Source organism: Zea mays, chromosome 6 (assembly GCF_902167145.1).
Source record: "Zea mays cultivar B73 chromosome 6, Zm-B73-REFERENCE-NAM-5.0, whole genome shotgun sequence".
In the NCBI taxonomy this organism is placed as follows: domain Eukaryota; kingdom Viridiplantae; phylum Streptophyta; class Magnoliopsida; order Poales; family Poaceae; genus Zea; species Zea mays.
In genome coordinates this window covers 139,909,667-139,931,360 of record NC_050101.1, presented here as the reverse complement: position 1 = coordinate 139,931,360, position 21,694 = coordinate 139,909,667, and the positions used below count along the sequence as shown (strand labels likewise).

At 46.0% G+C, this 21,694-nt stretch overlaps 1 long non-coding RNA gene across 2 annotated transcripts; it reads right to left on the bottom strand.

The window, feature by feature from the left end:
* Positions 1–15,250: 15,250 nt before the first annotated feature.
* Positions 15,251–19,140, bottom strand: LOC103635499 (uncharacterized). 2 transcript variants are annotated; one of them, XR_002262846.2, is made up of 4 exons: positions 16,370–19,100; positions 16,167–16,275; positions 16,000–16,073; positions 15,251–15,553 (listed from the first exon to the last, which is right to left on the bottom strand). It is a non-coding gene; the product is annotated as an uncharacterized lncRNA (long non-coding RNA). The 2 variants fall into 2 exon arrangements; XR_557409.3 differs by having other exon boundaries at positions 16,167–19,140.
* Between the last annotated feature and the right edge of the window lie 2,554 nt (positions 19,141–21,694).

Here is a 21,694-nt window from a genome sequence, read left to right as displayed (position 1 = left end):
AGCACCCTCGGCGTCAACTACACCTTCGGCGAAGTCCGACCGAGCCTCGGACGGCAACGCGGTCGGAGGATCTCTGCTCCGAAGGACGACATCAGCACCGCGCCCGGGCCATCGCCGCCAGGGTCTTCTCCAGGAACCCGGCCCGAGCAGACGGCTCGTCCGGCCACCCCGAAGCCTCAGCCAGCTGTCCCCCGAGGACATCGGCCCGGCTCATGGCCTCGGCAACTCAACTCCGGCGCCGGCCCCGCTAGTGGACGGCCTGGACAGGCTCTGGCCGACGAAGTCTTCTTTTCGAGCCAACTCAGCCTCAGTCCATGCTAACACCGCTGCCTCCGGCTTCAGCTCATCGAAGAGCGGCCGAGGGTTCCCTTAACTAAACAAGAGAAGCCTCGGGCGGCAAGGCCGACCGAGCCAAGGGACTCCTACGCCTCCGGGATACGGATACCTCACTCGTCACCTTCGCACGAGGCAACTCACACTTGGTTAAGCGGTTCAGTTAGACGACAAGCGAGTCCTGGTGCTCGAAATGAGGAACAAACACGGCTCCGTGCCGAAAATACATACATGTTCAGGCCCCGACAGCCACAATGAACAAGACACCGGCACTCAAGGTGCCATTACAAACGGAACTCCGGTTCCGTCCCCGCGGGTATGAACAACCTCCACACCAGAGGGCCTACGGGGCGACAAGCTCCGGGCGACTCGCCAGCGACCTCTGCAGCAGCAGCCATGGTCCCAGGACGAACGCAGCCACCGGAAGGCTCTCGTTCGCGTCCCCACTCAAGGGACGCGAACCAGACATTAAAGCCAAAGAGCCGGGGGTCGGTCCGTAGGCGGCGCTGACGGCCTCAACGGTGGGGAAGCTTTCTCCAGCTGCCACCACGTCAGCACCGACGGCGGCGTCCGCCTGTCCACCAACGCCGCGCCAGTGAGCGCGGGCCGCTCCAAAGCGCACCGGCAGGTCCTCGCTCCCGTCCTCGCCACGAAAGCGAGGACAGAGGACGGAATGTTGCATCCTAGCTGGGCAGCAACAGTTTGCCTTCCCCGGCATGGCTGGAGGACGCCTCCTCCGCAGAGCTGGAGGATGATTTCCACCGCCAGAAGCTGGAAGAAGAGGTGGCCAGCCGACCCGTGCGGGAGGTAGAGCCCCGGCTCACCTCGCTCTCCGCCCCAGCAAGGATGATGAAGATCCTTGAAGCTGAGGGCGGGGCAGAGATCGCAGCCTGGCTTGCTTCTCCCCACCCAGGAGCTGGTGGTCACCGTCTTTGGTGACCACCGGCGAGGGGATGCGGCCGGGCTGCCTGATGAAAATCCTTGAAGCCGAACGATGGCTGAAAGGTACCAACTTCCACGAAGTTGCGTTCATCCAACGACAAGGCGGAAGAACTGCGAGTGTTCCCCATCCGGGGGCTCGGAAGGTGCAAAGACGCGATGCATGGGGGGAGCGCGAAGACATGGTTGCCTTTCAAGGGGGTCACCCTCCTTTTAAAGGCAACTCTCCCCACTTGCGTTCTCAGCCGTCGCGGGCTGAGTCTTCTCCAACACGCTCCAAGGTCCTCCCCCTACGACACAGGGGCTGGGTCCCACGCGTCATGCAAGCTGGCCCAGGGCAGAAGAAGCCAAACCACCGCGCGTGGTGCACGCAACTGCCCAGCGGTTACGAGCATTCCTCCACTTTCGCCCAGACCAGCGGGTGAAAGGGCAGACCGCCATGCAGGCGGCATGCAACCGCACCAAGGGGCCACACCCTTTCGACTTCGACGCGTCCAACATAGAGGCCCAGGCCCACACGTCATGTAACCGGCGCGCCGGTTGCTACGTGCAAAAAACTGCACCGCCACTCGCGCCACTACCGTGCCTCCTCGACTGCGGAACCAGTACCGCGACTCGAGGCAACCCTGTGCATGACCCAACAGTGCCAACCAGGCACATCGGTCATGGGTCAGTCAGCCGCAGGAGAAGGCACGACGGTCGATACGGCCAGAAATGGGCCGGCAATAATGGCAGTGGCAGGCGGGCGGAAGCAGCGGTCAAGTCGTCAGCCAAGCTCACGTCCCCTCCTGGGACAGCGAGGGAACCCTCTCCCACGGCGTGAAGACGACGCGCCCGTGCTCCGTTCCTCGAACGGCTCGCGCACGCACAACGGTCGCCCCGCAAGCCACTCGTCCCGTCGCATTAACTCCGCGGCAGGGCAGGCGGCACCTTTGGCAGGCCAAGCAGGCGACGCTTCACCTCCGCCATAATGACCGCGTCAAAAAAGGTGCGCCACGTCATCCGATTTCGTATCCTTTTCCTCTTCCTCTTTCTCTCTCTTACAACAGTGACCGGGAAAGGGGGATACCCCAAAAGGGATCCTTCTCCGCGAAGGAAGCGGGCCCCGAGCCCCTCTACTGATCAGAGGTTCAAAGGCACTCGGGCTCCGCGCCCACTACTGGTTAGAGGTTCGAAGGTTGGCCCCTCGAAAGGGTTCAACGGCCGCCTCAGGCCACTCGGGCTCCGCGCCCACTACTGATCAGGGGTTCGTAGGCTGGCCCCCGAAGGGTTCGACAGCCTCCTCAGACGCAGAGCGAGGGATGACCTTGGGTACGTTCGATACATAACCAAGGCTCAGGCTACGCTCCCGAGGTACCCTAGGACATTTCCGAGACCAACAGGAACGATTTTGTAACGGAATCCCACCAGAGGGAGGCATCGAGCCCTCGGACCCCGTCAAAAGGGGACCGGGTCTGGCAAATCACCCGTAGGTACTTTTGGAGCGCGCCTCCGGGCCACTAGCCGACCCCTAACGAATGGGGCACGGGCGTCCACTCGGATTACCCGTTAGCAGCTCACTGGAAACACCATGTTCGGCGCCCTCCAAGGGCAACATGGTGCTTTTCCCCCCTCCTCCTTGCAGAAAGGCGACGCAGGGGCGTATGTAAAAAAGTCGAGTCTGTCCTTGACCGTCCTCTCGCTCTGTGCGGAGGCTCGGGGGCTGCTCTCGCAAACCCAGCTCCGGCCAAACCATTGACAACGTCAACATACCAGCCCGAGAACTTGGGACTCGACTGTGCACCTGGGCTACGGCCAGTTCGCATGAGGGAACAACCAGACCGGCCGAAGCATCGCGAAACGCATTAAGACCTCGAAGGAGTCAAACCACTCCTCCGAGGACTCGGGGGCTAAGCCCGGCGGGTGCGCTCGTGCGCACCCACCGGAACGAAACGCAACCGAGAAAGGTCGGTCCCCTTGCAAAAAAGTGCGACAAAAGCCTCCAAGCGAGTATTAACACTCCCTTTGAGGCTCGGGGGCTACTGTCGGGGACCATAATTAGGGGTACCCCCAAGACTCCTAATCTCAGCTGGTAAACCCCATCAGCACAAAGCTGCAAAGGCTTGATGGGTGCGATTAAGTCAAGGCTCGGTCCACTCAAGGGACACGATCTCGCCTCGCCCGAGCCCAGCCTCGGGCAAGGGCAGCCGACCCCGAAGGATTCGCGTCTCGCCCGAGGGCCTCCTCAAGCAACGGACACACCTTCGGCTCGCCCGAGGCCCAGTCTTCACCGAGAAGCAACCTTGACCAGATCGCCACGCCAACCGACCGTATCGCAGGAGCATTTAATGCAAAGGTGGCCTGACGCACGCCCTTCAATCGATTGAGCCGAAGTGACCGCAGTCACTTCATCGCTCCACTGACCAGCCTGACAAGAAGAGAGCGTCGCCCGCGTCGCTCCGACTGCTGTGCCAATCGACAGAGTGAGGCTGACAGCGGCCAAGTCCAGCCTCGGGCGCCATAGGAAGCTCCGCCTCGCCCGACCCTAGGGCTCGGACTCGGGCTCGGCCCTGGAAGATGACGAACACCGCCTCGCCCGACCCCAGGGCTCGGACTCGGGCTCGGCCCCGGAAGACGACGGACTCCGCCTCGCCCGACCCAGGGCTCGGACTTGGCCTCAGCCCCGGAAGACGACGGACTCCGCCTCGCCCGACCCCAGGGCTCGGACTCGGCCTCGGCCCCGTAAGACGACGAACTCCGCCTCGCCCGACCCCAGGGCTCGGGCTCGACCTCGACCTCGGAAGACAGACTCGACCTCGACCTCGGAGGAGCCTCCGCCTCGCCCGACCCAGGGCTCGGACCGACCACGTCACAGGGGGGGCCATCATTACCTTACCCCTAGCTAGCTCAGGCTATGGGGAACAAGACCGGCGTCCCATCTGGCTCGCCCCGGTAAACAAGTAATGATGGCGCCCCGCGTGCTCCATGACGACGGCGGCTCTCAGCCCCTTACGGAAGCAAGGAGACGTCAGCAAGGACTCGACAGCCCCGACAGCTGTCCTTCCGCAAGGCTCCAGCGCTCCTCTGATGGCCACGACATCACATGAACAGGGTGCCAAATCCTCTCCGGCTGCCACGACGGCATGTACTTAGGGCACTAGCTCCTCTCTGCTAGACACGTTAGCACACTGCTACATCTCCTATTGTACACCTGGGGCCTCTCCTTACACCTATAAAAGGAAGGTCCAGGGCACTCGGACGAGAAGGTTGGCCGCGCGGGGGAACGGGACGGCGCGCGTAAGCCTCTCGCTCCCTCCCACGCGGACGCTTGTAACCCCCTACTGCAAGCGCACCCGACCTGGGCGCGGGACAAACACGAAGGCCGCGGGTTTCCCCTTTACGCCTGTCTCCCTCTGGTTTCCCCCCTTCGCGCTCCGTCTCGCGCCGACCCATCTGAGCTGGGGCACGCGGCGACAATTTACTCGTCGGTCCAGGGACCCCCCCGGGGTCGAAACGCCGACAAACACCGTCATCATCACATGGCAGTCATGAGAGTTGTAGCCAAATAGAGACAAGTCCTTCATCCTGACTAGTTTGCTGATATTGGATGAGAAACCTGTGGGCACTTTGACCCCACGCAAACATTTGCAAATCTTTGTTCCCTCCTCAACTAACAAGTTGTAGCTAGCTGGGGGAGGTAAGGCTTCCCTTTGCCACTATCCACTGGATGAAGTTCCGGTCTGATTTGAAGATCTACTAGATCATTGCGTGATTTAAGTCCGTCTTTTGTCTTACTCGGCATGCCCAGCAAGGTTCCAATGATGCTGTCAAAAACATTTTTTGTTACATGCATCAAATCAATGTTGTGGCATCCATATCCTTCCAGTATGTGAGGTACTTGAAAAAAATTGATTGCTTCTTGAAAGTTGTATAAGTTGAAGGGTCAGTTCTCTTTCTCTTTTTCTCCTTTGTTTTTTCCCTTTCCGAATACAACATGAATGTTCTTTACAATTTCAAAAACAAGTTTCCCACTATAAGGCTTTGGTGCACCTTCACTTTCCAGTTCATTGTTAAATTCCTCTTTCATCTTTCGGTACTTATGCTGCTTCATCAAGAACCGTCTGTGTCCCATGAACACCAACTTCTTGGATGATTTAAGGTACATGGAAGCAGTTCCATCGACGCACACTACACAACCATTCTTTCCTTTAGTCTTTTGCCCTGATAGTGTGGCACCACCGGGAGAATCATGGATGGTAACAAATATAATTGCTCTTAAGTTGAAATACGCATGGCAATACTCATCCCATATTCTAACTCCTTCAATCCAGAGCTTTGTCATATCTTCCATAAGAGGTTCTTGGAACACATCAATATCAACACCAGCTGATTTCGGACCTTGAATAAGAATAGTCAACATAATGTACTTTCTTTTGTGACACAGCCATGATGGAAGGTTGTACATTGTTAAAGTCACGTGCCAGGTGCTATGTACACTTCTTTTTTCACCAAATGGATTCATTCCGTCTGTACCCAAAGCAAATCTTACATTTCTGGTTTCTTTGGCAAACTCAGGATACATAAGATCGAAATTTTTCCATTGTGATGCATCAGCAGGGTGTCGAATCTGTTTGTTATTCTGCTTGCGATTTTCAGCATGCCAACGCATAAGCTCAGCCTCCCTAGGATTTGAGAACAAACGTTTTAAGCGACAATTACTGGAAGATACCACATCACCAAAGCTGGGATCTTTGACTTCTTTTTCCCATCCATGTCATCAAAAGTGTCATCGTCACTTTCAGGTCCAATAGTGGATTTCTTGTTTTTATTTTTCTTTGGGAATTTTTTTACATAATCTTGATTGTAGCTCTTCTTGTATCGACTGACATTGCAAACTAGGCATCTTGATGCGTTCTCAAAATCGCCACGATACAGAATACAATGGTTCGGACATGCATGAATTTTTTGCACACCCAGAGCTATGGGAGATATAAGCTTCTTCGCTTTATAAGTGCTTGTTGGTAGTTTGTTGGGTTTTGGTAGTAATTGGGACAGAAAATTCAAAAGATCTGTGAAGCTAGTATCAGACCATCCGGCGCTAGCCTTCAACTTCAGAAGTTCTAGAACTGTACGCAGTGTAGTAAACTCTTTGTCACAACCCTTTGATTCATCATATAAAGGTTCTTTTGAGGCACTTTCCAGTCCCTCCATTTTAGATAGCCCTTTCTGCGATCCCACAGAACTCATCATTTCTGGTTCCATATGGCGCAACATCTCTTCGCAATCAAATTCTTCATCAAAATCTTGATTAGCATCCACATTATCCACTTTACCATCAACTTTAAGATCTAAAATTCCAACAACTCTCTCGTCATTACCAGGCAATTCACACGGATCCAACTCACCATGTTCTGACCATATCGTGTAATTGTTTTTAAACCCTCTTTTTAGCAGATGTGATTGGATTACTCCTGTATCTCTCCAAGCTATCTTATTATCACAATCGATGCACGGACATAATATCTCCTTTCTCTTTCACAAATTCGCGTGCTTGTTGGCCGCTTCAATAAAGCTTCTCAAATTTCGAATATACGACGGATGTGGTCTTGGCACATTGTACATCCAACCTCGGTCCATTACCTATCCCTATATTGATTAACATCAATAAAATCATTAATTAATTGAATTCATCCATAAAACATGAAACAAATTGATGTGTATGAAAATGAAACAAACATTGCAGCAATAGGTACCTTATGGTGAGACAACTGTGTTTCTAAAGAATCTTTAAACTAGATCAACTATTATAAGTCCAAATCTTGAATTCCTAAGCTTTTCTTCAAATCCGGTCTATATTACAAAATTGAGGCAAAAATCGCATCAAAATGAGAAAGAAAACAAATGGAGATCATATATATGCATAAACTATTGAAATCAATCAATAAACTCAAAAACAAAACCTTCTCCCTGTAGATCTCAAAAAAAAACCGCCGCCGCTACAGTGCTGTGAATGTTCTGGGAGTTAGGGTTCTGGAACCCGTGGAGGGCTAGTCCTTTTATAGTGTACACACATCACATGCGGATATTTAGAAAAACCTCCTGTGATAGATAACATCACAAGCGGTTTTTTACTCCGACCGTCTGTGAAGTTAATCTATCACAAGCGGTCGGAATAAACAACCGCATGTGATGTTATCTATCACAGGCGGTTTTTCTAAATATCCGCCTGTGATTGTTTACAATATAAAAGGCTTGTTGGTTGGCAAGAACCCTAACTCTTCCCGCCCGAGCTGACACAGTTGCGCCGCCAGGCTGCCGTCGTGTCCCCGTCCCCGAGCACGAGCCCGAGCGCCGCCGTCCCCATCCCCGAGCCCGAGCGCCGAGTGCGCCGCCGTCCCTGAGCCCAAGCGTCGCCGTCCCCTTCCCCGAGCCCGAGCGTCACCATCCCCGAGCCCGAGCGCCGAGTCCCCGAGCCCAAGCGCCGCCGTCACGGTCCCCGAGCCCGAAGCGCCGCCGTCCCCGAGCTCTTTCTTCTTCCTCTCGTAGTAAGGTCGAAGTTCAGGTTCAATTTCTTCTAAGTTCATGGCTCAAATTTCCTATATGTGTTTGAATCATATATGTGTTTGAATACACAGCTGGATATATATGTGTTTGAATCATAGCTTAGGTTAATCAAATGTTAGGTTAATCAAATGCTTAGATTATCAGTGCTTAGATTAATTACTGTTGGTGTTTTCACTTACATATTTTGTTTGGTTGTCAATATGCTTATTGCTTATTGCTTGGTTGTCAATTACTTGCTTAGATTAATTACTGTTGGTGTTTTCACTTACATATTTTGCTTGGTTGTCAATATGCTTATTGCTTATTGTTTGGTTGTCAATTACTTCTCATGTATCAGTTTTTTTATTTCTTTTATTACTGCTGATTAAATGTTTGTATACCATTAAGGTGTTAGTATCCTTCGAATGAAGTCTATTTTTAGTGTTTTTTGACTACCTATCTTTGTTTGATAATCATTAGGCCAAATGTGCTTATGGCCACATACATCATGGAAGTATATAGCCATGACAATGTTATTATCTCCCTATGTTATAAGACTTGTTCTTATCACCCTTCTAAGTTTTTTCAATACCTATCTTTGCTTCCCAACCCTATGTTATAAGACTTGTTCTTATCTCCCATCTTTGACTTGTTCATAGCCATGACAATGTTATTTGGACCCCTCTTTTTGCCCTATAAGCCACATCCTTGTTTTCCCTCTGATCCCTGTCTTTGTTGTGATCTCAATTTTGATTGTGAGACTTGGTCATTTTCAGTTTCAGAGATGGAAAAAGAGCCACTTGACATGGTTGAGAGCTCAGTTCGAGTCATCGAGACACATGTTGACATCATTCGCAGTCTAGTGACTGATGGGGTTGTGGATACTAGTGAACCGAAATTAGTGTACACACTTAAGACCACTTTGTTTCAAATTGGAGATGTATGCGACATGCTTGAGAAGTGTGCTCTGTCCATCAAAAAGTATGCTGACTCCAAGAGGGCTAAAATTATTCAAGATGAAGCCCTGCAATATGCTGAAGATGATGAAGCTGCAGATGATTTGGAGGAACTCCCAAGCCCAGATCTCCTTACTCAAGCCGACATATTGGAAAAATATTTTGGAATTGAGTATGATAGCGACCAGTCAAGGGGTTGTTGATGTTTAGTTCTAAACAACACGATATGAGTATCGTAGGTTTCACTCTTAGAGATAATGTATTTTGTATGAACCTCTTAGAGAGTGTCAAGTCAATGAACTATCTTCGAGTACTATTGGGAAGTGGATCTCTTTGATGTATTTGTTTTCCCTAGTGATATCGATGGTGCCGAGTAGCACCAAATTTGGACTTGTGTCCATATCTATAGATGCTAGTAGTTGAGCACTAGCGCCTACAATCTTGGCTACCTCATCCCTATTCTCTGTTTGGGAGTTATATGGAGAATGGCAACTGCTGAATGCCTGAATCAGGTAGGGAAGCACGGAGCAGATAGAAGTGCACTTTCCAATGCAGTTAGACAGAGAAGGCATGGCTGTGATGTTATAATGCTGAAGGACACCAAGAAGAGATTATTGCCTGTCATCCACCACTGCCCGTTATTTGTGGGCTTCACCGAAGGCTGGAAACATTTGGTGACAGCAAATGACCTTCGGGCTGGGGACGTCTGCGAGCTTGTTAAGGGGCCAGACGATGGTGAGCCAGTGTACTATGTCCGGATGTGTGGTCACAAAATTTAAAGCCGCCCCGGTTTCATGTGTGCGCTTCTCTTCTCTTAGGTGGGGTGCTAAGTGATCTTAGTAGCCGACATAAGAGAAGAGAAGCGCACAGATGAAGCCGAGGCGACTTTAAATTTTGTGACCACACATCCGAACAGAGTACACTGGCTCACCATCGTCTGGCCCCTTAACAATCTCGCAGACGTCCCCAATCTAAAGGTCGTTTGCTGTCACCAAATGTTTCCAGCCCTCGGTGAAGCCCACAAATAACGGGCAGTGGTGGACGACAGGCCATAATCTCTTCATGGGGTCCTTCAGCATTATAACATCACAACCATGCCTTCTCTGTCTAACTGCATTGGAAAGTGCACTTCTATCTGCTCCGTGCTTCCCGGCCCGATCCTGCCCCGGAGGCGGGTTTGGGCTTTCTGTTTGGGGAGTAAAGGAGGGACACGAAGGCGGGTTTGGGCTCGATTTCTTTTGAATCACCTTTTCTCCAAGTTCCCTTATTGATAGAACCAGTATATCAGACTAACATTATATCCCTTTATCGATGGAACCAGTTGTGCACTAGGTACCTACTAGGATGGATGTGGTCTGCACCGGTGCGTCTAACAAAGTTGATGAAGACGCGACCAAACTTGAATGGTAGACAATGAGCAGCTCCGGTGAAGGGAGCGGGGAGGATAGTTCTAGTGACGACAATCCTTGTACTCCTATACCTCCAAGGAAGAAAAAAACATCAGATGAGCTTGATGCCGACTATATTCCCAACGATGAAGAGGTAAATAGAAATATGCCGACTATATTCTAAAATAATGTTCATATATGAAAGGTCATTAATTGTTTCAATATATAGATTTCAAATGAAGAGAAGAAAGAGGATGCATGTTCTACACGAAACACGGAGGATGCTCCAATGCCTGAATCATCCGTTTCACATAAGCGGAAACGAGGGCGACGAGGTCCCAATCAGATGAAAGAAGGTGCAGTTATGTACGTAACAAAACTAAATGCAGAGGGGTTTCCTGAAGAACCACTTGACGTGGTTACAAAGTTTCGAAATTCCTGCGGGTCTACTGTTAGAGATATAGTGCCAATCACACTTCAAAAATGGAAGGATTTAGATGAAGACACCCGCAATAAGCTATGGGCTAAGTTGTCTGAGTCATTCAAGTTCCCAAAAGGCACAGAGGATGCAGTAAGGAAGTCGATGCTCTCTGCTATGGCCAAGATGTTTCATGGGTGGAAGGCCGAGATGAATAGGGAATTTGTTAAGAAGAATAAGGTTCCTCCGCCCAAGAAAATGGGGAAAATCACTCAAGCTCAGTGGGAGGAATTTGTTCGTCAGAAGACCGAACTGAAGGCCAAAGAACTAGTCGAAACTAATTCACAGAGAGCGAAGATGAACAAACACCCCCATCGCCTGGGGTCAATCGAATATCACCATAAAGTTGTGCAGTGGAACAGGATAATCGAGGAAGCTATAGCTAACGGCACTTTGGACCCAATATTAAAAGATATCGATGAGCGAGCTATTTGTTGGATCTTAGGTCGGGCAGGTTTGAGTGAGGACGGCAAACTTTTGCATCCAGAATTGGTAGGCAAAGTTTCGACAAAAATTCAAGAATATGCAGATAAGAGAAAGAAGGGCGAATTTAAGCCTCGAAGGGAGAATGACATACTAACTGCAGCACTAGGCAATCCTGAACACACTGGACGGGCTCAGGGAATCTCTTCTAAGATTTCCTGGAGAGAGGCGTTTCTTGAGTATGCATCGTCATATAGGAAACACGAGAAGTCGAAAAGGACCCTTGAAGAGACTATTGATGAAAGGGTACAAAAGGTTATCAATGACGTGATGAACAAAATGAAGAAAACAAAATGCATATCATTTGAACTCAAGCCAGGTCACATGAGTCCACCTATAGTCCCTAGCAGCGTAGGATCTGTGCAAGACTTGACCAATTACCCTGTAGACGATATTGTTGAGGACAAGCCTTGCTTTCTTCATATTCCAATCAATCGATCTAGGACAAAAACAAAACAAGCTACTACTGGTTTGGTAAAACCAGGACTTGTTAACTACAAGGATAATCCTGTCCTGCCACACTATGCTGTGGTCCAAGTTCTAGAAATCACAGACAGTGGTTGTTAAGATTGGGAGATAGACTTTCCAGTTGAGGGGATCATAACTTTGCAGGAGGCAATGAACGAGTTGGTCCTTTGGCATCGACGCGACATCAAGTTGGGTGATGAGCCGATCTTAAGCCGATCAACACCAATGCAACAGAAAGATAGTTCGATCATTCCATACCCCATGGTGTAGAAAAATATGACACCGACCTCCACAAAAATCGTTGAAACTTTCATATCACCTCTTGCGAAGGAACTCGACGAGGGGGACATAGACAAAATTGTTCCTCAGAATGTCGACGCAAACATCAAAAAGGAAGCAAAGGTTGACACCAATGTCGAAGGGCCAACTATTTCAAAGAAAATTCATCAGCGAATCGCCACTGACGATGTCAAGAAACTGTCAGAATTAGTGGCACGCTACCTATATAAATTGCGAAGAGTTATGACAAATCAATCAAAAGCGGAATCAGCATCTCATGGAGTACGCACACGGTCCCAAATAGACAATTTCGATGTATGGGAAGAAGATGGAATGATTCATACTCGAGAATCATTACGTCTTAAAACCAATATCTCGATATACAAGAAGGAGGATGTTCCTCCTAAATTTGTGAATGGGAGGCCGTTCTTGACGACGGTGCAACTTTCTAAGTTGTCGACTCTAGAGATTAGAATGCATGAGTGGTACATGGTGGCTAGCAACAAATACAAACTCGAGGACTTCACATTTGTTGTGCCAGAAGATGCATTTTGGAGCAATGATAATATAGATCCTGTGCGACATTTATTCTTTGACGATCTCTAGTCGTTGTACCACCGACAAAGGATGGAAACCAACTACTTAACCCTCTTTTGCTTGTAAGTACCTCTAAACTTTCGTATTTGTTAGTTTTGTACACGCACACATAAACGAGAGTCTAACGATTAACACTTTTACACGTAGGATGCAATACATGGATGATAAGAAGAAACAACTTAAGACACGGTTTCTTGACCCGTTGATGATATCCCAAGCTCGCTACAAAGAAGTTGCTCGGAGACATGGAGAAGAATACAAAGACTTGGATGATGCTGAATTTGAGAAAGCCGTCAAACAGAATCAGAGAAAGAAAATGAAGGTAATGGCGGCATACATTGGACGAGCCATGTATAATCATGTACAACATGGCAAGGACTTAATAATAGCTCCGCACCACTTTAAGTAAGTTCTCGACATGGTTTTGAACTATAAATTATGGCAATCGCGATCTTAACATGTGTTTTCGTCTATATCTATATAGTGACCACTACATTTGTATCATGATCTTTCCAAAGCACGGTAAAGTCGTGGTCTTCGACTCACTGAGAATGGAAAAGGCTACGTATAATGACTTCTTGAAGATTTTAGATAAGTATGATTATTATTGCACACTTGTACTTATTACAACTTAACAAATGTATTCTTAATCTCACAATGCTATTCTTATATGCAGTGCATACCGTTTTTATTGGAAAGGTCTTGGCGGCGAACATCCAGAGGACAAGCCTAATTTGTCAATATCATTATTTCCATATGGTGATAAACAACCTCCGGGTACTGTCCTGTGCGGTTATTATGTATGCGAATGGTGTCGTGTCACCTTTCATTACATGGTCAATCGTGAGGATGTAAGTTCGCTATCATTGTCTATGTTGCAATTTTTATGTTATATTGTTGCTCATCACATTACTCTTAGTACTGCTTGCTTTTTGCTTTCATTGCAGGTTCCTAAATCCAAGATCAATGTTGAATGGTTAGAAAGAAATATGGTTTCCGTTGGCGTGGCTAAGGTTGTAAAAGACCTGCTTTACTTTATGCGCCGTGAAGTTCTTCATCAACAAGGGCTATTCTACAATACAAATGGAAATTTGCAACAATTCCCAGAACTAAGTTTGTACACGATATCACACAGTGTTTAAATCTTTAGTTAGGAACTTTAGATGTTTAGTTGTCTATGGAACTTTGAGATGTTGAGTTGTTATGCAACTTGATATGTGTATAAATCTGTGTATGATGGAACTTGATATGTGGATGAATATGTGTATGGAACCTGTTATGGAACTTATTAGGTATAAATCTGTGTATGGAATCTGTGTATTATGAATCTGTGTATGGAATATGTGTTTGAATCTGTGTTGAATCTGTTATTAATTCTGTATATGAATCTGGAATCGAAATATGAATCTGGAATATTTATCTTGAAATACAGTCGGACTTATATTTAAACCCGCCTGTGATGTGTGTCTATCAGAGGCGGTTCTTTTAAACTGGACCGCCTGTGATGTGTTTCTATCACAGGTGGTTCTTTTAAGCCGGACCGCCTGTGATGTGTTTCTATCACAGGCGGTTTTCGATTGACCGCCTGTGATGTTGTTTTACATCACAGTCGGTGCACCACAAGCGGTTCCTGGAACCGCCTGTGCAGAGGCTAACCGGACCGCCTGTACAGAGGTTTACTGTAGTAGTGTCTCCTACCTAGATGGGCAATATAGAACTAAAGTCACATGCCATCTCTACACACCACCTTGGCTTCCTTATTGAATTGGGCCACAAACTAGTGGATCTAATTCCAACAATCCCCACCAAAGCCAAGGTCTCCAATTAACTCAATCTCTACGCTTTCATATACCAGCTTTAGAGTGCAGACCCGATACGGGTTGAGCTACACCTTGCATTATAGGATTCACCTCCTCACAACTTTGCAATGGACAAAGCCTTGAATTGCTAGTCTTGTGTAAGTTGGTTTCACCTATAGGCATCACTCATACTAGGTCGCCTAAAGCTATGCCTATGATTGGAGCGTTACAGTCATGCTCCCGTGTATTTTAGTGAATTTATTTGAGATTACACACATCTCATAGACCGCGACCTCACAGTCAAACTCACATAGGTGTATTCTTACAAGTGTACCCTGCAGGACAGTACCTTGCCTGTTACAGGCCTCATAATACATTAAGACAAAAGTCAACCTCCCTTGTAGTATCGAGAGTACGCATCTTCTAGCAGAAAACGAGTAAAATAATGTACTCTCTTGTTATACAAAATATTTTGTTCTTCCTAATTACTAATTCACGGGATCTCCGATCACATAGATTGGGTTAGTGAAAGGGAAATAGGGTCAAACCTTTTCCTAAATGATTTTGGTGGTTGAACACTACAAAATAAACCCCCCTATAGCAATGTATATATGTGTTGCTAAATGTCATTATAAGCGTTGCTAGGGCCTATACCAACGCATAATTATGCGTTGCCTATACTGCCGTTGCTAGGGTCTATTACAACACATACATATGCGTTGGTAACTCCTATTATTAACCATTGCTATAAAGCAACGGATACTTATGGCTACTGCAACAGTTATATGTGTTTCTGCCACAACTAGGCCAGCTCATCTCTAGAGTTATTGCAACATTTAAAATGTATCATGGCAACGCTTATATGCGTTGTAAGGAACTTTTGAATTTTATTTATTTATATTGATTTATTTATTTTATTTTATTTTATTTGGACTAAAACAAATATGTAGAGCATGTGCGATACACATTATCGATTCCCAAACTGTTATAGGCTTACACATGACAAATAATTTGAAATAAGTCTGTATTAAAAATAGTAGTACCATTACAAAATATCATCCACAACTTAATTCATTACATAATGTGTGAATTGACATTTTTTCCTATGACAATATGAAACAAACAAAGGATGACTCATAAACTGGACTCATCAGTAGACTCATCGCTCTCATCACTAATAACGCCAAATTAAATGAGAATCAAAGTCATGGCCCTCATGTTGTGTGTTGTTGTTCAATGGTTGAGATTAAAGAGCTGCCTTTTCTATCTGTAATTGAAATCAGAAAACCGTTCATCTCCCAAGTTACGATCCTGTGGAGTAAAATACATGATAAGTTAAACATCTAATAGTAATATATAAAGGGAGGGTGAATAATTGACATAGGGCATAGGGTATGGAATAATTTTTAGCTTAGTGTTTAAAGCTTCTAAATACACCCAACTCTACATACAGCCAATAACCACCATATACAGTAGGTAGTATGACCATAGTAGGAAGAGAAAGTTGGACCAAATCACCACCATATACCAACGCATGCCAGTAATAAGGGAAAGTATAGAATTATAGGAAAAACAAGAGGCATGTCGGAACCTTCCAATTGTCATCAAAACTCTCAGTTTAAATGTGAACTGAGAAAACTCAAGTAAAAAAATCTAACATCTAAAAATTCCACCGAAAAGAAAAGCACATTGCAAAAATTTAAATTTAGCAACTATATTGTCTGTACAGAAAGAAAATCATAAGCCAAAGAGCATACCTTTAAGCTCATCACGATAATCTTATTTGGATTGTTTGAATATTTGTGCCACATAAAGCCATAGCTTAGTTCCCCTTAAGATAAAAAGTTAGAAGGCACCGACATCATGTATACAAACCAATAAAGCATATAAGCAGAACAATCTGTTGTTATCAGTCCCAACTAACCTGGTGAAGGCTGAGTATTACTGGACAGCTAGTTGAATAGCTTATAGAGGATCTAACAAGAAACTAGATTTTTGCATGATTATACAGTTACATCACTGGTTGACTTGTGCTGCAGTTAAGCATTTGAGAGAAGCAATCAAATTAGTTGGGACAAGGATGGCATGGAACTAAATCACACTGTTACAATGCTCCAAAAAACATACCAGATTTGGGCATGTTACCACAATCTGTTTATCCATCAGTAGGGTCATACCAGTTTTTGTTACCAAATATTCTTTATAATACATAGCAGTAGGGCCTTCAGTACTGCTTCTACAAACTAAAAAACTGGGAGTAGCAGAAAATATAGCTTTCAAGGGCAGAACGACAAACTGTAGTCATAGTCCATATCAATAATGCAAGAGCTTCTGCAGCCACCAAATGTAAATTGATCTACATTCAAGTTTCAAGCTTAGGGAAATAGAGGAACGATACTATAGGCTAGAGTTGTGGAAGAGAAGTCATGACAGGGCACCCAATGTTATAGTAACATTGGTTAGCAGTCTGGTACATACCTGTGAGGTCGACTGTTCCTTTCATTCAGAGCTGATGAATTCCAAGTGTTTTTGCTGTCAAGAACAACATTTTTTTGTACATGCCTGACAGTATGCAAGCACTAAAATATGTAATCATATGAAACTCCTGTCAACTCATGTCACAACCAAGTTTGTCACATCTAAAGAAATTCCTAAAGTAGAAACATGCTCCAATTCAGTCAAACAAAGATGTCGAGGATAGAGAGCCCAATCCGGAGGCGGTCAATTTCTTAACACGCAGGATAAAGTTTTGAGGGAAAGGGATAAAATTTGACGGAGTTCACCAGTTGGCCTGCACAATCTTAAAAATTTTACATGTAAATCCAATTAAGGAAAATACAGCAACATGAGAGGCGATAACCACCATATACCAACCCATGCTAGTAGGAAGAGCAAGTCAGACATGGTGCTGGAAGGATGAGTGTGATCCATGCAATGCATGGATTTGTTGATATGATCAGTCAAGATAAATCTACCATTTACCACCAAAATAACTTGAATTGATTTTAGACTCACCCCTGTCAAAGTGTAACCACGCCTAAGTTCCTCTCTTATTTTTTGAAGCTGTCTCTTGTCACATTGGACACACAAAACTCTGGCAAGGTACAAGACATCACTATGGGCATGAAATACTCCTCTGAATGCAAGCAGGTACAAGGCATCACTATGGGCTGGAACTTGCCAAGGTCAGTGAGCAAAAGTTTGAAAGAACCCTATGAACAAACCATTAACGCTGGCTTCTAGAAATTTCACAAAGACATAAGCTAGAAGGAGCTAAATTAATTCCAGCAAATAAGTCAAGATACTTAGAATGACCCTACATGTGGTAAGTCTGAGCTGAAGTACAAATTAATTCAACTCGTAAAACAAAGACTGCTGAAGGATGGTTACGTTTACATCAGCAGTGATGATAGCAAGCACTGTAAAGTTTCAGAGGTTACATGAACAAACGAGATAACAGAAATAAATGGTTGTGTGTTCTGAAAATGAACAGGATAAAGTGATGGTCCGACACTCCAGGATAAATTGCTTTGAAGAAATAAATAACATCTGAAATAAGTACTTAATGATAAGAACAGTTGAGCCTTCCAAATCTTGTGGTATTTGGAAACAAGAGTATACGATGGACACCTCCCACTTTTTGGTAAGGGAAACCATTTACATTTTGATGGCCACACGTGAGTACCACAATGAATAAATATAAACAATAGCAATATAAGAGGTTTAATGAGATTACGTTGTACATGAACCACTTATGATCTTAAGATTTGGCACTTGAATTGAGAATAAAAACTAATCTTAAATTCAAATGCAAACGAAGTTTAATGAATATATGAACAACTAGTGTAGTTAGAATAATCTTTTATTGTGTTTTAAAATCAATTGAACACAAAGTAAGAAAAATTGTATAAGATAGAATTTTTCTTGAGAAAAAGAGGGATGCCGAGAAAGCCTTTAACCAGGTTTTCTAGAAGCAGTACATCATCGTGAGATGCTTTTAGTGAATCTTCTATTCAGTCTTTTTGAATATGCATACATACAAATGTCATATTTGTAATTTCAATATATCTAAAAGATGTGCATGTCAAATAAAACTGATGCAACAAATCAATATATAGATGAGAAATGACACAAATGAACCCGAAAATTTCATCATACCAGGATATCCTAATAACGTATTGCAGTATCAGACAAAACCTTGAAACTCACTTATGAAGAATGTTTACCTTGTCACTGCTTCGCACTGCTCATGAGCCATTATGGGCTGGCAGCAAGGCATCGTCCTCTAGGGCAGATGGTCGCTGCAGACCTCATGCTGGCACACCGCCAGTCGCATAGAGGTTCCCTAAATCCAGGAAAGGTCCCCCACAGCGACCTCTTGGTGACTGCATCGGCCAGCCACACGCTCCTGTCGCCTCTGTCCGCTAGCTCTACCAACGATTTGTAGCAAACGCTTTGCCCCTAACCGTTCTCATGTCACCCCTACGCACAGATTTGGAGGGGGAGAGGGAGACGAAGGATGGAGCAAGAGTACCAGAGAGAAGGTCACACGTCTCACAAGCCTCACCTCGCGCCTGCGCGCGACCATGAGGATCGCCTCGCCGCGACCCAACAATTCCTGGACCCGACCGCCGTGGCCCTCATCGGAGCGATGGCAGCGTAGGATCCGAGAGGGAGACCTCTCCTCGAAATCGGATAAGGAACCTGTTGGGGCGAGTGAAGGGGGAGGGGGTAGGATGTGGTACGCAGATGGAAGCTCTGGCGATGGTGGCATCGAGTGGCGGCGGCAGAGGATCTAGAGGGGGGAGGAGGCGGAGACGAAGGACGAGGGATCAAGGGGGACAGCAGGCAGCGGCTCCGCGAGAGTTCTACATGGGATGGAGCAAAATGGACGGCCCGCGACGCAGATGGAACCCACCCGGACGATCACGATTTTCTGTCCGGCATGGACCAGCCCACAGGCAAAGGATTCCACTAATAGAAAAAAAGTAAGGGGTGTTTGGGATGACTTTAGTTTCTAGCTCCAGTGTAGATTTATAATTTATAATATCAATTTAATTAGTTTTAAAAATATTTTAATGTAAATAATAAACAAAATGATTCATCAAAATGTCTTCTAAAGTCTTACAGCCTAACTCAACGATTTTCTGAAACACCTAATGACCTGCTCTACTAACTCTACTAAATTTGCTAGACCTAGAGGTATCCAAACAGGGTCTAAGTAAGTACTACTCGAACAGAGACATTCTAGGAGCAAGTCCACTCTTTCTCCATGGATAACCAAACCCACAAAAATAGGAATTGAACCGTTATGTTATCGTCCGCTCACAAACCAAACACATCTTTATAGACTTTTAGCGAGCCCAGCGCATATTAATTACAACGGCTAAATTTAGCTAACATAAATTAGTGTGCCTGACATTGATTTGGCTTGTTGTTGTAGTGATTAGTAGTTTCCATATCCTAGTTAATCAATACATTCCACTAACAACGCATATTAATTGTTGTCGCATCCTATTTAAACAATGGATGTCGCTAACAACACATATTAAGTGTTGCCACATCCTAGTTAATGAACGGATGGTGCTAGCAACACATATTAAGTGTTTCCACCACCCTAATAAATTAACGGATGATGCTTGCAACGCATATTAAGCGTTGCCCGCTAATTTCTTACAACACATAATACAATGTGTTGCTACGGATGTGTTGCTATATGGGGATTTGTGTTGTAGTGGAATTGCCCAACACAAATAATTGGACTAACTAGTTTGCTCTAGATTATAAGTTCTACAGGTGCCAAAGGTTCAACACAAACCAATAAAAAGTCCAAGAAAGGGTTCAAATAAAAAGGAGCAAAAGGAACCAAAGGCAGCCTTGGTCTGGCGCACCGGACTGTCCGGTGTACCACCGGACAGTGTCCGGTGCACCAGAGTGAATCCACTCGAACTGCTCACCTTCGGGTTTCTGGGAATGCCACTCCGCTATAATTCACCGGACTGTCTGGTGTGCCAGCGGAGCAACGGCTAACAACGCCAACAATCATCTGCAAAAAAGTGTACAGTAACAGTGAACAGTGCGGACTGCACGCTCAGAAGTCAGAGTAGGCGCCAGAAGGCGCACCGGACAGTGAATAGGGACTATTCGGTGCACCACCGGACTGTCTGGTGGCCCCACATGTCAGAGCTCCAATGGCCGAACCCTAATGGTTGGGTGACGTGGCTGGCGCACCAGACAGTGTCCGATGGCGCACCGGACTGTCCGGTGCGCCCGTCGACAGACAGCCTCCCCAACGGCCACTTTGGTGGTTGGGGCTATAAATACCCCCCAACCACCACACTTCAAGGCATCCAAGTTTTCAGCCAACACATTCAATACAAGAGCTAGTGCATTCAATACAAGACACAAATAGATTGAATCAAAATCTCTCCAAGTCCCAGTTCCACTCAAAGCAATTAGTGACTAGAAGAGAGAGTTTTGCCGTGTTCTTTTGAGCTCTTGCGCTTGGATCACTTTTCTTCTTCCCCATTTCTTGTTCCCAAGACATTTGTAATCAAAGCAAGAGACACCAATTGTGTGGTGGTCCTTGTGGGGACTAAGTGTCCCAATTGATTGAGAAGAGAAGCTCACTCGGTCTAAATGACCGTTTGAGAGAGGGAAAGGGTTGAAAGAGACCCGGTCTTTGTGACCACCTCAACGGGGAGTAGGTTTGCAAGAATCGAACCTCGGTAAAACAAATCACCATGACACTCTTCATTTGCTTGTGATTTGTTTTTGCCCTCTCTTTCGGACTCGCTTTTATTTCTAACACTAACTCCGACTTGTAGTGGTGCTTAAAGTTTATAAATTTCATATTTGCCTATTCACCCCCCCCCCTCTAGGCGACTTTCAGTTACCATTGTATGATAACATCATGTGGGCTTCAATCCCATCTCCCTTGATTCTTCATCAATCACAACACGTGCTAATCCCTTTATAAAAGGGTCTGCCAAGTTTCGAGCAGTATTAATATACTCTACGGCGATCTCTCCAGTATTTCTCAAATGCCTTACTGATTTGATTCATCGTTTCACATCGTCTTGAGAACTTTGCATTTTCCTTTGCATTGCCTACAATTATGATCATGCTTTGATTATCACAATGCAAAATAATGGTTGGTACCGGTTTATCAACCATTGGCAAGTCCATCAAGAGCTCTTTCAACCACTCTGCCTCAGTAGTGGCTGACTCAAGTGCTACAAGTTCTGCCTCCATAGTAGACTTCGTTAAGGTAGTCTGCTTACAAGACCTCCAAGGAACTATAGCCCCACCAATAGTGAATATATATCCACTTGTGGCCTTTATCTCAGATGCATCTGAGATCCAGTTGGAATCACTATACCCTTCAAGTACAGCAAGGTACCCAGTATAGTGAAGTCCATACGCAAAAGTACCTCTCAAGTATCTCATTAC